The 15170-nt window shown below is 42.5% G+C and overlaps 9 non-coding genes across 9 annotated transcripts; all 9 read left to right on the top strand.

Moving 5' to 3' along the window:
* The first annotated feature begins 9294 nt into the window (after window positions 1–9294).
* trnad-guc (transfer RNA aspartic acid (anticodon GUC)) lies at window positions 9295–9367 on the top strand. The gene has a single exon. It is a non-coding gene; the product is annotated as a tRNA-Asp (tRNA).
* Window positions 9368–9483: 116 nt separating this feature from the next.
* Window positions 9484–9554, top strand: trnag-gcc (transfer RNA glycine (anticodon GCC)). The gene has a single exon. It is a non-coding gene; the product is annotated as a tRNA-Gly (tRNA).
* A 553-nt stretch (window positions 9555–10107) lies between these two features.
* On the top strand, window positions 10108–10179 carry trnad-guc (transfer RNA aspartic acid (anticodon GUC)). Its single transcript has one exon. It is a non-coding gene; the product is annotated as a tRNA-Asp (tRNA).
* A 116-nt stretch (window positions 10180–10295) lies between these two features.
* trnag-gcc (transfer RNA glycine (anticodon GCC)) lies at window positions 10296–10366 on the top strand. The gene has a single exon. It is a non-coding gene; the product is annotated as a tRNA-Gly (tRNA).
* Window positions 10367–10918: 552 nt separating this feature from the next.
* On the top strand, window positions 10919–10990 carry trnad-guc (transfer RNA aspartic acid (anticodon GUC)). Its single transcript has one exon. It is a non-coding gene; the product is annotated as a tRNA-Asp (tRNA).
* A 117-nt stretch (window positions 10991–11107) lies between these two features.
* trnag-gcc (transfer RNA glycine (anticodon GCC)) lies at window positions 11108–11178 on the top strand. The gene has a single exon. It is a non-coding gene; the product is annotated as a tRNA-Gly (tRNA).
* A 767-nt stretch (window positions 11179–11945) lies between these two features.
* On the top strand, window positions 11946–12016 carry trnag-gcc (transfer RNA glycine (anticodon GCC)). The gene has a single exon. It is a non-coding gene; the product is annotated as a tRNA-Gly (tRNA).
* Window positions 12017–12592: 576 nt separating this feature from the next.
* On the top strand, window positions 12593–12664 carry trnad-guc (transfer RNA aspartic acid (anticodon GUC)). Its single transcript has one exon. It is a non-coding gene; the product is annotated as a tRNA-Asp (tRNA).
* Window positions 12665–12781: 117 nt separating this feature from the next.
* trnag-gcc (transfer RNA glycine (anticodon GCC)) lies at window positions 12782–12852 on the top strand. Its single transcript has one exon. It is a non-coding gene; the product is annotated as a tRNA-Gly (tRNA).
* The last annotated feature ends 2318 nt before the right edge of the window (window positions 12853–15170 follow it).

The raw sequence follows: 15170 nt of genomic DNA, 5'->3' as shown, positions 1-15170 counted from the left end.
GTTTGACATGCTTCGAAGTACGGTAATGGAATATTTTGAATTTTTTTGTCACGAAACGCATCATGCGCGTCACCCTTCTTTACCCTTCGGATAGTGTCTTGAACGCACGAACAAAACGCCGCTATTTGGATATAACTATGGATTATTTGGAACCAAACCAACATTTGTTATTGAAGTAGAAGTCCTGGGAGTGCATTCTGACGAAGAACAGCAAAGGTAATCCAATTTTTCTAATAGTAATTCTGAGTTTGGTGAGTACCACACTTGGTGGGTGTCAAAATAGCTAGCCTGTGATGGCCGGGCTATCTACTCAGAATATTGCAAAATGTGCTTTCGCCGAAAAGCTATTTTAAAATCTGACATAGCGATTGCATAAAGGAGTTCTGTATCTATAATTCTTAAAATAATTGTTATGTATTTTGTCAACGTTTATGATGAGTAATTTAGTAAATTCACCGGAAGTTTTGGGTGGGAATGCATGTTCTGAACATCACATGCCAATGTAAAAAGCTGTTTTTGGATATAAATGTGAACTTGATTGAACAAAACATGCATGTATTGTATAACATAATGTCCTAGGAGTGTCATCTGATGAAGATCATCAAAGGTTAGTGCTGCATTTAGCTGTGTTTTGGGTTTATGTGACATATATGCTTGCTTGGAAAATGGCTGTGTGATTATTTGTGGCTATGTACTCTCCTAAAATAATCTAATGTTTTGCTTTCGCTGTAAAGCCTTTTTGAAATCGGACAATATGGTTAGATTAACGAGAGTATTTTCTCTAAAATGGTGTAAAATAGTTGATTGTTTGAAAAATTGAAATTATTGCATTTTTGAGGTTTTTCGGTTTTTCGCGCCACACTGTTCCACTGGCTGTTGAATAGGGTGGGACGGTGACGTCCCACTTGCCCAGACAGGTTATTTAACCTAGCAGGTGAAGGGGAATATTTCTAATCAATGCAAAATTAGAAAAAAAATGACAAACACGTATTTCAACTACCCGGATATTGGAAAAAAATGTCATGATATTATGAAGATATTTCAAATTCCCATCGCTAGTTTCATCTGACCTTTGGTTCTCCAACTGATAACTTCAGCCAGGATGGGGTCTGCTGCTGTTGTTCCTGTAGGTCCTGTCACTTATTGGAAAGTAGGTGGACCAAGGTAAAGGAAGCTTCAGGCTGAGGTGTGTCCCTTGTAGCTGGCTGAGGTGTTTGTGGCTCAGGAAGAGTTCTGGAAATCTACTGAAGGTCAGTGGTACACCCGTAACTGTAGTAGTGTGGTTGACTGGTGAGGCTGACTTTGTCAACCATTGGAGCAGTTGACTTGTCAAAAGGGGAACGAGTAGATTTTGACTGCTGCTGGTGTGGCTACCTCTGGGCGCCTTGACAAAGTGTCTGTGTTTCGAGCATCAAAGCGTCTACTCAAAAGGTTCAAGCTCAAGAGCCCAATGTGCGCGTCGACCAGTCCTGTCACCATGAATGGGGATCCTTCTCAGGCCCAAGAGGGGTTTGTGGTCTGTGACAATGACAAATTGTTGTTTTTAGAGGTAGTGGCGTCAATGCGTAACAGACCAAACGAGTTCTTTGTTATAGGTTGACCACTTTCTCTCTGCTTTGGTGGGGGCATGGCTGGATTAAGCAACAACATTCTTATGAATTTCCTGTTTTTGGGCAACCACAGCACCAAACGCAGAGCACGGAAGCTTCTGTGTAGAGGTAGACCGGCTGCATGAAGTCCAGGAAGACAACTACAGGAGGCTCTGACAATGCGTGTTTCAGGTAGGAGATTGTGTCTTGGAATTGAACACTTTTCATTCAGCATATGTAGCGGTACAGAATGATGCGCATAGCTCTGGATGAACTTCCAACCTGATGTCATTGATGAGACATGACGCATATGTGTACATTTATGTCCTTTGGGAGTAAAGGGATCTTCATATTCTACAAGGACCGCCATTCATTGCTGATATCCAGTACTGCATGGTGCTGCTGCAGGAAATCCCAGCCCAGTATCACTGGATGATGGGCCCCTCTGACAACTTTAAACTTGGGCTGGAGTAATTCTTTCCCTAGGTGAGTGCCTACTGACAAAGTCCCAAGAATGCCCAAAAATTGTCCATTGACAGAGCGAGCGAGCACGAAAGATGTCTTCATGAGGCGCTTTTTCAGAGCTGGATGGGAAGTTCTGAAATTGTCCCTGATGATCGAAATGGTCAATCCTGTGTCAAGAAGAGCAGACACTTCAATTCCCTAAAGGATGGCAATAATATTAGCTGAAACACCCACTGTGGAAGCCATCTTGTCACTTTCGATTTTGAATTGTGAGTTGACAACTGGGAGCTCTGGTGCACTAGCTGAAATTTGCTCACCCTAGAGTCGATGTTCACACATATATCTAATTGGTAAAATAAAAACATCCCCATCAAAATCTGGCTGTTTAAGATAGGGATATGTTTTTAAGCAATGTTGGCCTTCCACATCTGCAGAGGAAGGTGGAAGAGCTACAGCGGTGTTCGTCAGACCAGAAGACATCCCGAAAATTGGTCTTCTCATCGATTTTCGGGATGGAAGTAGTTTTGCACCAAAAAAAAGGGGTTAAATAAGGGTAGAAATATATATACACTGAACAAAAATACAAAACGCAACATGTAAAGTGTAGGCCCCATGTTTCATGAGCTTAAATAAAAGATCCCAGAAATGTTCCATAGACACAAAAAGCTTATTTCTCTCACATTTTTTGCACATCCCTGTTAATGAGCATTTCTCCTTTGCCAACATAATCCATCCACCTGACAAGTGTGGCATATCAAGAAGCTGATTAAATATCATGATCATTACACAGGTGCAACTTGTAATGGGGACTTTAAAAGGCCACTAAAAATGTGCAGTTGTGTCACATAACACAATGCCACAGATATCTAAAGTTTTGAGGGAGCTTGTAATTAGCATGCTGCCTGCAGGAATGCCCACTAGAGCTGTTTCCAGAGAACTTAATGTTAATTTCCTTACCATAAGATGCCTCCAATGTCATTTTAGACAATTTGTCAATACATCCAAACCGACCTCACAACCGCAGGCCACGTGTAACCACATCAGCCCAGGACCTCCACATCCAGCTTCTTCATCTGCAACAGGAAAGCTGATGAAACTGTGGGTTTGCACAACCAAATATTTTTCACAACGTGTCAGAAACCATCTCAGGGAAGCTCATCTGCATGCTCGTCGTCCTCACCAGGGTCTTGACCTGACTGCAGTTCGGCGTCGTAACCGACTGGGGGCAAATGCTCACCTTCGATGGCCACTGGCATGCTGGAGAAGTGAGCTCATCATGGATGACTCCCAGTTTCAACTGTGCTGGGCAGATGGCATAAAGGTGGTATGACGTGTGGGTGAGCGGTTTGCTGATGTCAACGTTGTGAACAGAGTGCCCCATGGTGGCTGTGGTGTTACAGAAAAAATGTAAAAAATGTGTGAAATGTATGCATTCACTACTGTAAGTTGCTCTGGATAAGAGCGTCTGCTAAATGATGTAAATGTAAAAATGTTATGGTATGGGCAGGCATAAGCTAAGGACAACGAACACAATTGCATTTTATCAATGGTAATTTGAATGCACAGAGGTACCGTGAGGAGATCCTGGGGCCCATTGTCGTGCCATTCATCCACTGCCATCAACTCAGCCCCATGTCGCATGGATCTGTGCACAATTTCTGGAAGCTCAAAATGTCCCAGTTCTTCCATGACCTGCATATTCACCAGACATGTCACACAAAGAGCACGTTTGGGATGCTCTGGATCGACGTGTACGACAGCGTGTTTCAGTTTCAGCCAATAACCAGCAACTTCGCACAGCCATTGAAGAGGAGTGGGACAACATTTCACAGGCCACAATCAACAGCCTGATCAACTCTATGCGAAGGAGATGTGTCGCGCTACATGACAGAAATGGTGTTCACACCAGATACTGACTGGTTTTCTGATCCATGCCCCTAGCTTTTCTTTAAAGGTATCTGTGACCAACAAATGCATATCTGTATTCCCAGTCATATGAAATCCATAGATTAAGGTCAAATAAACTTATTTTAATTGACTGATTTCCTGTATGAACTGTAACTCAGGAAAATCTCAGAAATTGTAGCATGTTGCATTTATACACTGCGCCTGTAATGGGGGCTTACCTCTCCATCTCCTTAAAGGCGGTCTTGTCTGTTCCTTGCATCAGACTGGTGCCTGCAGTCTAGAGATCTTGGTGGGTAATCTGGAGAGTAGTGATGGCGTCCCAATCACGTTGGCAGTCTGGAGAGGCAGGATGGTACTGGCAGTGTGGCTCTGGACCATGAACACGTCATTCAGGTGAGTAGTAGGCCAATGGTGGATGTTGAGCTTGACAGTCTGGTAAGAAGCCACGTGCTCCTCTTGCAGCAACCTGGTGTGGGTTCTGTGCCACTGGCGGGTACGCAGCATTGTTGGAGAGCTGCACACTTTCATAGCGACTTGCTACGAGCAGGGCAATCACCAATGTCCTCCAATCCATTTTCAGGAATCTTGGCCTGCAAGGCATGGTCCAATCTGCCGCGAAGTGGCAAAACCACTTCCCCTCCTGTGATTTGTGGTCATAGTCAGACATGTTGTTCCAAAAAAATAGCAAAAAGGCTTTCAAATGTGGCATAAGTGACAAAACCTGCAGTAATCCTCAAAATATCTCAGAAAAAGCAAATAGCTAGCTCTTACCAGATGTCAAGATGAGTCATTTATCCTAGTGCTAGCTGGTGAAAGGTATCTACGATGTCAATGGAAAAATAAACAGTAAAAACACAAAAAACATAAAATTGCACCACTGCTGTCACCAATGTAGTTTGAGGGTTATTTCAATGGTGGATGGATGACTCTCTACGGTATGTGGGAACAAACTGGATGGAGACTGACTAGCTACTCTTTTGTAAATGTAATTTAATCATCAACTGACCATTGTTACAGCCATGCATGAATTGACTTACTTCCTGATCTCTCTTTTTACAATTAACCAACTCTAACCAATCAGAACAGAGTACAGGAGTTGCTAGGTAGATAATCCATAACCATTACCATTGGAAAAACGGATTCACCACTCTGTAGAAATAAACAACAGTGACACAGAAAATAATAATAACTCTCATAAAATAGCTAGTTTATAAGAGATTCATTAGTGAGTTCTTAATACCCCATCAATTGGGGATGACTGTTTATCTGTAGCCCCCTATCCAAACTTCTATTATGCTAGCGAGAAACATTACTCATAGTCACGACCAATAATGTACATATACACAGGGGCGAAAATCTGATATCAACTTTGGAGGGGACAATTACATGAAATTTTCTCAAGAGCAATTCCTGAGGGGGACACCAAAAGTAGTGCTGTAACACATAGCCTACATTGTAATATGGTAAATGTATATTGAGGAACCAAAGAAATAAGGTGTTTGCCGTACTCCTAACTACCGGTACCCAAAACTACACAACTAATCACAACAGCAATACCATTGCCTTTAACAAATCTTAGTTCAGTCACCAGTTTAAGTTGAGAGTGGGGTATCCATGGCATTTTCCAATTATGTTCCTATTTTACAAGTAAAAAAAATGGAGAACCTTTCATAATGATGCGAAACAAAGACTCAACAAACTTACCTGAGACTCCCTGTCTCTGCCAGTCTGTCCCCAACTCTGCTGTCTGTGTGCCATCTGTTGCCTGCTCTGCCTAATGACATCATTGTGAAACATTTCCATTAGAATTTCATTTCTTTCTTATGAACATTTTATCAACTAGTCTTTGAGATATTAGGCTACTAGGGTTCTTACTTGCGTTTTGGGTGTACTGAAAAATACTCTGATGTCCGTCTTTTATTTTTCTGCCATTTTTCTACCTGGCTGCTGGCTACACACACACACACAGTGTGTAGGTTATTTACAGTAGGAGATGGGCTTCTATCATCTTATCTTTTATCATTCTATTTGGGCTTCGATCTAAAAGGTAGCTAGCAAATGTGAAACGGATTAAAATGACAAGAGTTGACAGCTGTATGAGTTCACCATTTACACAACATATGCTGCAACCTTTTGTAATTTTAATAGTTTGTTTCATATTGGCTGGCTTCCAACAATAGCTGAATTTGCAAAGCTAGCGAGCACCAATTCCGTTTCAGTGGTGTTTGCTATAATCTTTGCTACCCCGGGTTAAATAAAGGTGAAATAAAATAAATAAATAAAAGTTCCCTTGCGACAATTTAGCTTTTGTACCGAGACCATTAAATATATTTAAGACAATGGTAGAAGAGAGTGTAGTTCTGTTCAGTTTGGACTTCAGTTTATCGCTAACCTTATCACAGGGACTTTGAAGCACTAATTTACATCATCTGCATGCTGATCTTGGAATAAATTGACGATAGCAAAGATTCCATCTTTGACGAGGCCACATAAATGGAATAGTTACTAGCTAGCTTAATAGTTAATATTTGCGCGCTAGCTCTGCATATTCAGCTAGTGTGTGTGCGCGATTGACTGGATTAACCTCACGTCAGTTACGTTCATTGAGTGCCTTTCAGACAGTAGACACGACCCCTCTGTTACCTTGCCAACTAAGGAACTGGCAGTGGATCAAACCATTGTGAGGCAAAGGGTGGGGGGGTCGCAATCTTTTGAAACTTAAAAACGCGCTATTAAGTGTCTATAATCAGCACAATTGCTTTCATTGCGTATTATTATATTATTTAAATTACATAGTTATGTTTCAGTGATATATTGGGGGGGACAAATCATATTTTTCCCAGGATGGGGGGGTCGTGTCCCCCCCGTCCCCCCCGGGATTTCCGCCCCTGCATATACACTAGAACACTTCCAGCGGGCTCTGTTTTGAAGCCACCGTGCCTCAATCTTGGCACTCCCCCAGCATTGTAAAACATTTTTGGGAAGCTATAGAAATCCATTTCTAAATGTCTACATTTGTTTTTTGCCACATTTATTCTATTACAGACACCTTAATGCACTGGTTCCCAACTAGGGGTCACAACCCCATGTGGGATTGGCTGATATGAAAATGGGGTATATAAAATATATAAGTACACAAAAATATATCTATATTATAATATCATCTTATATCTGAAAATCATTGTAATGTGGTTAACCTTAAAAATCGAAATGAAAATGATTCAAATCTAAAAGATAAAATGAAATGTGAGAGTGCCCTTAGATCCTGGGAAAAGGCCCCACTTGACCATTGCACTTGAATCATTCCCACGGTGAATGGCTAGGCCTGCTACGCAAAGTTTCTGCAATAATGTGTGGTTACACACTATTAAAGAAACTTTGCCACAATTGATATGGTGAAAACAATGTGTGGGGAGGCAGAGGCACAGAATCTCACATCAGTACCTATGTCAGATAACACTGTTAACTCTTACATCTACACGTTCCGCTAGCGGAACGTCTGCTCCAATATCCAATGATGGGCGGGGCGCGAAATACAAACTCCTCTAAAATCCGAAAACGTCCACTTTTCAAACATATGACTATTTTACAGCTATTTAAAGACAAGACTCTCCTTTATCTAACCACACTGTCCGATTTCAAAAAGGCTTTACAGCGAAAGCAAAACATTAGATTATGTCAGCAGAGTACCCAGCCAGAAATAATCAGACACCCATTTTTCAAGCTAGCATATCATGTCACATAAACCCAAACCACAGCTAAATGCAACACTAACCTTTTATGATCTTCATCAGATGACACACCTAGGACATTATGTTATACAATACATGCATGTCTGTTCAATCAAGTTCATATTTATATCAAAAACCAGCTTTTTACATTAGCATGTGACGTTCAGAACTAGCATTCCCACCGAACACTTCCGGTGATTTTACTAAATTACTCACGATAAACGTTCACAAAAAGCATAACAATTATTTTAAGAATTATAGATACAGAACTCCTCTATGCACTCGATATGTCCGATTTTAAAATAGCTTTTCGGATGAAGCACATTTTGCAATAATCTAAGTACATAGCCCAGCCATCACGGGCTAGCTATTTAGACACCCAACCAGTTTAGCCTTCACCAAAATCTCATTTCCTATAAGAAAAATGTTCTTACCTTGCTTGTTCTTCGTCAGAATGCAGTCCCAGGACTTCTACTTCAATAACAAATGTAGGTTTGGTCCCAAATAATCCATCGTTATGTTCCATCAAGACGTTTTGTTCGTGCGTTCTAGACACTATCCCAATGCTAAATCTCGGCCACGAGCATGACGCAGAATGTGACAAAAATTTCTAAATATTCCATTACCGTACTTCGAAGCATGTCAACCGCTGTTTAAAACCAATTTTTATGCAATTTATCTCGTAGAAAAGTGATAATATTCCGACCGGGAATCTGCCTGTCTGTATACTGAGGGAAAAAACCGAAAGCCCGGGGCGGGGCGGGTCGCGAGCGTAAGGCTTAGTCCACTGAGTGACCACTTAGCTTTTGCTCTCCTTTGTTTCAGCCAGGGCTTTGAATTACGTCATTCCTGTTTTTCCCGGGCTCTGAGACTCCATTGGAGACGTGGGAAGTGTCATGTAACAGCAGAGATCCTTAGTTTTTGGAAGAGATGTCAAAGAAAGAAAATAAAAGGTCTGACAGGGTACTTCCTGAACAGAAGCATCTCAGGTTTTTGCCTGCCATAGGAGTTCTGTTATATTCACAGACACCATTCAAACAGTTTTCAGAAACTGTGGAGTGTTTTCTCTCCAAAGCTAATAATTATATGCATATTCTAGTTTCTGGGCAGGACTAATAATCAGATTAAATCGGGTACGTTTTTTATCCAGCCGTGAAAATACTGCCCCCTAGCCATAAGAGGTTAAACAAAGAATTTATGCTCTGATTGAATGACTGAAAAATGCCCCAGCTTATGCTTTCAAAATGAACGTTAGCTGTGAGGTTCGAGATGCCCATGCATTGACTTTTGTTCGTTATACATGTCGGGGGATGCTATTCACGAGGACATATTGTTCTCTCTCACGATTCCCGAGCATGAAACGTGCTGCGTGGCTATATTGACGAAAAACTGATTCCATACTGTATGGGATCGAATGGTGGGCTTTTGCACAGATGGGCCTCCATCTATGGTGGGACGGCGGGCAGGCCTCTGCACTTTAGTTATGAATATGTCTCCCTCTGCCATATGGACACATTTTATGACCGAGAGCAACTGGCTGCAAAAGAAAGATGGCACCGGAGAAGAAGGCTGACATTTTTTCAAATAACCAACCCACCTGCTCCTCGTTAGTATAGTGGTGAGTATCCCCGCCTGTCACGCGGGAGACCGGGGTTTCAATTCCCCGACGGGGAGGAAAGAAGGATTTTATTAGGGTGTACAATGTCTGTGAGCCCACAAAGCCGAAAATATGCTTGAATTAAAGCTTTTGATACGATTTCCAGCCGTGAGGGTTATTTCAGCATTGCAAGGCATTGGTTGTTCAGTGGTAGAATTCTCGCCTGCCACGCGGGAGGCCCGGGTTCGATTCCCGGCCAATGCAGGAACTTTTGAACAAGTCATTTTGACAAGCATGCAACCCCCCTGAGGAAGAAATCTCTGTTTAGATTGCCAGGCTAGCAGCAATCTCTGGTCATGGTAGAATTCTCAACTGACTCTTGAAAAGTCTGAGTTTGGGTTCACTTATCGTTTGGACATTTACGCATTCTCAGTAGACTTTTGTGAATCCATTGTAGATTTCCAGTGTGTGAGGTGATGTACTTTGTGCAAGGCTTTAGTTGTTAAATGGGAAACGAATATCCAACAAGTCAGTGACAACTGTCTTGAGTTTGGCCTTTGCGACTATGTCCTGGGATTTTCCACAAACACCTCACCTTCTAACTACTATCGTGTGGCTTGTGAGCGGTATAGAGCAAAACCGAATACATGTACGTGTTTGTGAGGGTCTCAGCTTTCCATAGATGGGTCATAGTAGTCTCTAGCTCTAACCATTCAGTCTCTACAGATGATTTTGTTGGAAGGGTTAACACCCAACTCTCCAAATTTAGGGATAGTATCCAATGCGCCACATTTTTTCAAATAACAAACCCACCTGCTCCTCGTTAGTATAGTGGTGAGTATCCCCGCCTGTCACGCGGGAGACCGGGGTTCAATTCCCCGACGGGGAGGAAAGAAGGATTTATTAGGGTGTACAATGTCTGTGAGCCCACAAAGCCGAAAATATGCTTTGAATTAAAGCTTTTGATACGATTTCCAGCCGTGAGGGTTATTTCAGCATTGCAAGGCATTGGTTGTTCAGTGGTAGAATTCTCGCCTGCCACGCGGGAGGCCCGGGTTCGATTCCCGGCCAATGCAGGAACTTTTGAACAAGTCATTTTGACAAGCATGCAACCCCCTGAGGAAGAAATCTCTGTTTAGATTGCCAGGCTAGCAGCAATCTCTGGTCATGGTAGAATTCTCAACTGACTCTTGAAAAGTCTGAGTTTGGGTTCACTTATCGTTTGGACATTTACGCATTCTCAGTAGACTTTTGTGAATCCATTGTAGATTTCCAGTGTGTGAGGTGATGTACTTTGTGCAAGGCTTTAGTTGTTAAATGGGAAACGAATATCCAACAAGTCAGTGACAACTGTCTTGAGTTTGGCCTTTGCGACTATGTCCTGGGATTTTCCACAAACACCTCACCTTCTAACTACTATCGTGTGGCTTGTGAGCGGTATAGAGCAAAACCGAATACATGTACGTGTTTGTGAGGGTCTCAGCTTTCCATAGATGGGTCATAGTAGTCTCTAGCTCTAACCATTCAGTCTCTACAGATGATTTTGTTGGAAGGGTTAACACCCAACTCTCCAAATTTAGGGATAGTATCCAATGCGCCACATTTTTTCAAATAACCAACCCACCTGCTCCTCGTTAGTATAGTGGTGAGTATCCCTGCCTGTCACGCGGGAGACCGGGGTTCAATTCCCCGACGGGGAGGAAAGAAGGATTTTATTAGGGTGTACAATGTCTGTGAGCCCACAAAGCCGAAAATATGCTTTGAATTAAAGCTTTTGATACGATTTCCAGCCGTGAGGGTTATTTCAGCATTGCAAGGCATTGGTTGTTCAGTGGTAGAATTATCGCCTGCCACGCGGGAGGCCCGGGTTTGATTCCCGGCCAATGCAGGAACTTTTGAACAAGTCATTTTGACAAGCATGCAACCCCCTGAGGAAGAAATCTCTGTTTAGATTGCCAGGCTAGCAGCAATCTCTGGTCATGGTAGAATTCTCAACTGACTCTTGAAAAGTCTGAGTTTGGGTTCACTTACCGTTTGGACATTTACGCATTCTCAGTAGACTTTTGTGAATCCATTGTAGATTTCCAGTGTGTGAGGTGATGTACTTTGTGCAAGGCTTTAGTTGTTAAATGGGAAACGAATATCCAACAAGTCAGTGACAACTGTCTTGAGTTTGGCCTTTGCGACTATGTCCTGGGATTTTCCACAAACACCTCACCTTCTAACTACTATCGTGTGGCTTGTGAGCGGTATAGAGCAAAACCGAATACATGTACGTGTTCGTAAACCGAATACATGTACGTGTTCGTGAGGGTCTCAGCTTTCCATAGATGGGTCATAGTAGTCTCTAGCTCTAACCATTCAGTCTCTACAGATGATTTTGTTGGAAGGGTTAACACCCAACTCTCCAAATTTAGGGATAGTATCCAATGCGCCACATTTTTTCAAATAACCAACCCACCTGCTCCTCGTTAGTATAGTGGTGAGTATCCCCGCGTGACAGGCGGGGATACCGGGGTTCAATTCCCCGACGGGGAGGAAAGAAGGATTTTATTAGGGTGTACAATGTCTGTGAGCCCACAAAGCCGAAAATATGCTTTGAATTAAAGCTTTTGATACGATTTCCAGCCGTGAGGGTTATTTCAGCATTGCAAGGCATTGGTTGTTCAGTGGTAGAATTCTCGCCTGCCAGGCGGGAGGCCCGGGTTTGATTCCCGGCCAATGCAGGAACTTTTGAACAAGTCATTTTGACAAGCATGCAACCCCCTGAGGAAGAAATCTCTGTTTAGATTGCCAGGCTAGCAGCAATCTCTGGTCATGGTAGAATTCTCAACTGACTCTTGAAAAGTCTGAGTTTGGGTTCACTTACCCTTTGGACATTTACGCATTCTCAGTAGACTTTTGTGAATCCATTGTAGATTTCCAGTGTGTGAGGTGATGTACTTTGTGCAAGGCTTTAGTTGTTAAATGGGAAACGAATATCCAACAAGTCAGTGACAACTGTCTTGAGTTTGGCCTTTGCGACTATGTCCTGGGATTTTCCACAAACACCTCACCTTCTAACTACTATCGTGTGGCTTGTGAGCGGTATAGAGCAAAACCGAATACATGTACGTGTTCGTAAACCGAATACATGTACGTGTTCGTGAGGGTCTCAGCTTTCCATAGATGGGTCATAGTAGTCTCTAGCTCTAACCATTCAGTCTCTACAGATGATTTTGTTGGAAGGGTTAACACCCAACTCTCCAATTTAGGGATAGTATCCAATGCGCCACATTTTTTCAAATAACCAACCCACCTGCTCCTCGTTAGTATAGTGGTGAGTATCCCCGCCTGTCACGCGGGAGACCGGGGTTCAATTCCCCGACGGGGAGGAAAGAAGGATTTTATTAGGGTGTACAATGTCTGTGAGCCCACAAAGCCGAAAATATGCTTTGAATTAAAGCTTTTGATACGATTTCCAGCCGTGAGGGTTATTTCAGCATTGCAAGGCATTGGTTGTTCAGTGGTAGAATTCTCGCCTGCCACGCGGGAGGCCCGGGTTCGATTCCCGGCCAATGCAGGAACTTTTGAACAAGTCATTTTGACAAGCATGCAACCCCCTGAGGAAAAATCTCTGTTTAGATTGCCAGGCTAGCAGCAATCTCTGGTCATGGTAGAATTCTCAACTGACTCTTGAAAAGTCTGAGTTTGGGTTCACTTACCGTTTGGACATTTACGCATTCTCAGTAGACTTTTGTGAATCCATTGTAGATTTCCAGTGTGTGAGGTGATGTACTTTGTGCAAGGCTTTAGTTGTTAAATGGGAAACGAATATCCAACAAGTCAGTGACAACTGTCTTGAGTTTGGCCTTTGCGACTATGTCCTGGGATTTTCCACAAACACCTCACCTTCTAACTACTATCGTGTGGCTTGTGAGCGGTATAGAGCAAAGCCGAATACATGTACGTGTTCGTGAGGGTCTCAGCTTTATAGTATCCAATGCTCCACATTTTTTCAAATAACCAACCCACCTGCTCCTCATTAGTATAGTGGTGAGTATCCCTGCGGGAGACCGGGGTTCAATTCCCTGACTGATTTGTTTAGGGTGTACAATGTCTCTTAGCCCACAAAGTGGAAAATATGCTTGGAATTACATTATAAAATAGTTCGACAATAGAGTGAGAGAGAAGAAAAGGGAGAAAGAGAGAGAGAGAGAGAGAAGAGAGCCAGATCAGGTGTGTGTGTGTGTATGTATAAGTCCGTATGTGTAATCAAGCATGTAATTGAGCACGTATGTGTTCATATCCACTTCATAATGTTCAGATATTTTTATCTGAACATTTATATATTTTTTCGTAACCTGAAGTCCCTGTAAAATTTAGTACAGAATTTAGTTCAACGGTGTTATGGAGTTGTCTCGGAATAGCTGTCCATCTATAAAGAGTTTGTCCACAATGACAAAGGCACACTTACCATTCTCCCTTTGTTGTCTTTGTACCGGATACAGTCTCTTACAACGTTCGTTTATTTCCCCTTGGAAATTGGTCATTGAGACCAAATGTGGTCCCTTTAACCTGTTAGGGTATAGGGGGCAGTATTGAGAATTTTTGAAAAAATATGTGCCCATTTTTAACTGCCTATTACACCAACTCAGAAGCTAGAATATGCATATTATTGTTGAGGTTTGGATAGAAAACACCCTAAAGTTTCAAAAACTGTTTGAATGGTGTCTGTGAGTATAACAGAACTCATTTGGCAGGCAAAACCCTGAGACAGATTCTGACAGGAAGTGGATACCTGATGTGTTGAATTGACTTTAAGCCTATACCATTGAAAAACAAAGGGAAGGAGGAATATTTTGGCACTTCCTATTGCTTCCACAAGATGTCCCCAGCCTTTACAAAGTGTTTTGAGTCTTCTACAGTGAGATCTGACTGAAGAAGAGCGTTGAAACGGCGATGGCCCAGCGAGCAGTCGCACTACGCTTCACTCCACAGGTAATATTACACTTCACTACATTACAACGGTTTGATTTGTTTGATCCGAGCAATTCTTTTCTTTTCTTAGCTAGCTACATAGCCGTCTTTGTATCAAAGATAATCGTGTAGCTTAGAGTAATTATCGAAGTTAGCTATCTTCGTCCTCCTAACGTAGTCATCACTGCTAGCTAGCTAGTCAACACTGCTAGCTAGCCAACCAGCCAACTTCCACCGACTAGCTGCACTATCTATTACATTACAACGGAACGACTTGACTAGTGTAGTGTTAGTGAGCCAGCTACTTAGTTGTCTTTGCATCTAAGATAATTGTGTAGTTTAGAGTAATTATTAGTAAGTAGCCAGCCGCGACGCCAGACGTAGTCAACACACCTAGTCATCATTAATCCACTGCTAGCTAGCTAGCCAACAGCTAGCCAACCGTTACCGACTAGCAGCGCTGTAGATACCAATACTTTACAACGGAACGATTTGACTAGTGCAGTGTTGGCTAGCTAGCTACATAGTTGTCTTTGTCATAGCTTGATAATTGTGTAGTTTAGTAATTACCGAGGTTAGCTAGCCAGCTATTGCCGTCCCCCGCGACGCCATTTTTCCTAACCCAGCCAACTAGTAACACTGTAGAAACTAAAATACATTACAAAGGAACGTCTTGATTAGTGTTATGTTAGCTAGCTACAAAGTTGCTTTTGTATCATGACAAGGTGTAGTACTGAAACTATCGAGGTCACCTAGCCAGCTACACCTAGCCAGCTACACGGTCAAACAAAGTCAACAACGCAGCCACTGCTAGCTAGCCTACTCCACCAGCCAGCAGTACTGTATCATTTTCGTCATTTTAGTCAATAGATTTTCTGCAACGTAAGCTTAACTTTCTGAACATTCGAGACGTGTAGTCCA

Source organism: Salmo trutta, chromosome 23 (assembly GCF_901001165.1).
Source record: "Salmo trutta chromosome 23, fSalTru1.1, whole genome shotgun sequence".
NCBI lineage: Eukaryota > Metazoa > Chordata > Actinopteri > Salmoniformes > Salmonidae > Salmo > Salmo trutta.
This window is presented reverse-complemented; position numbering and strand designations above follow the sequence as displayed.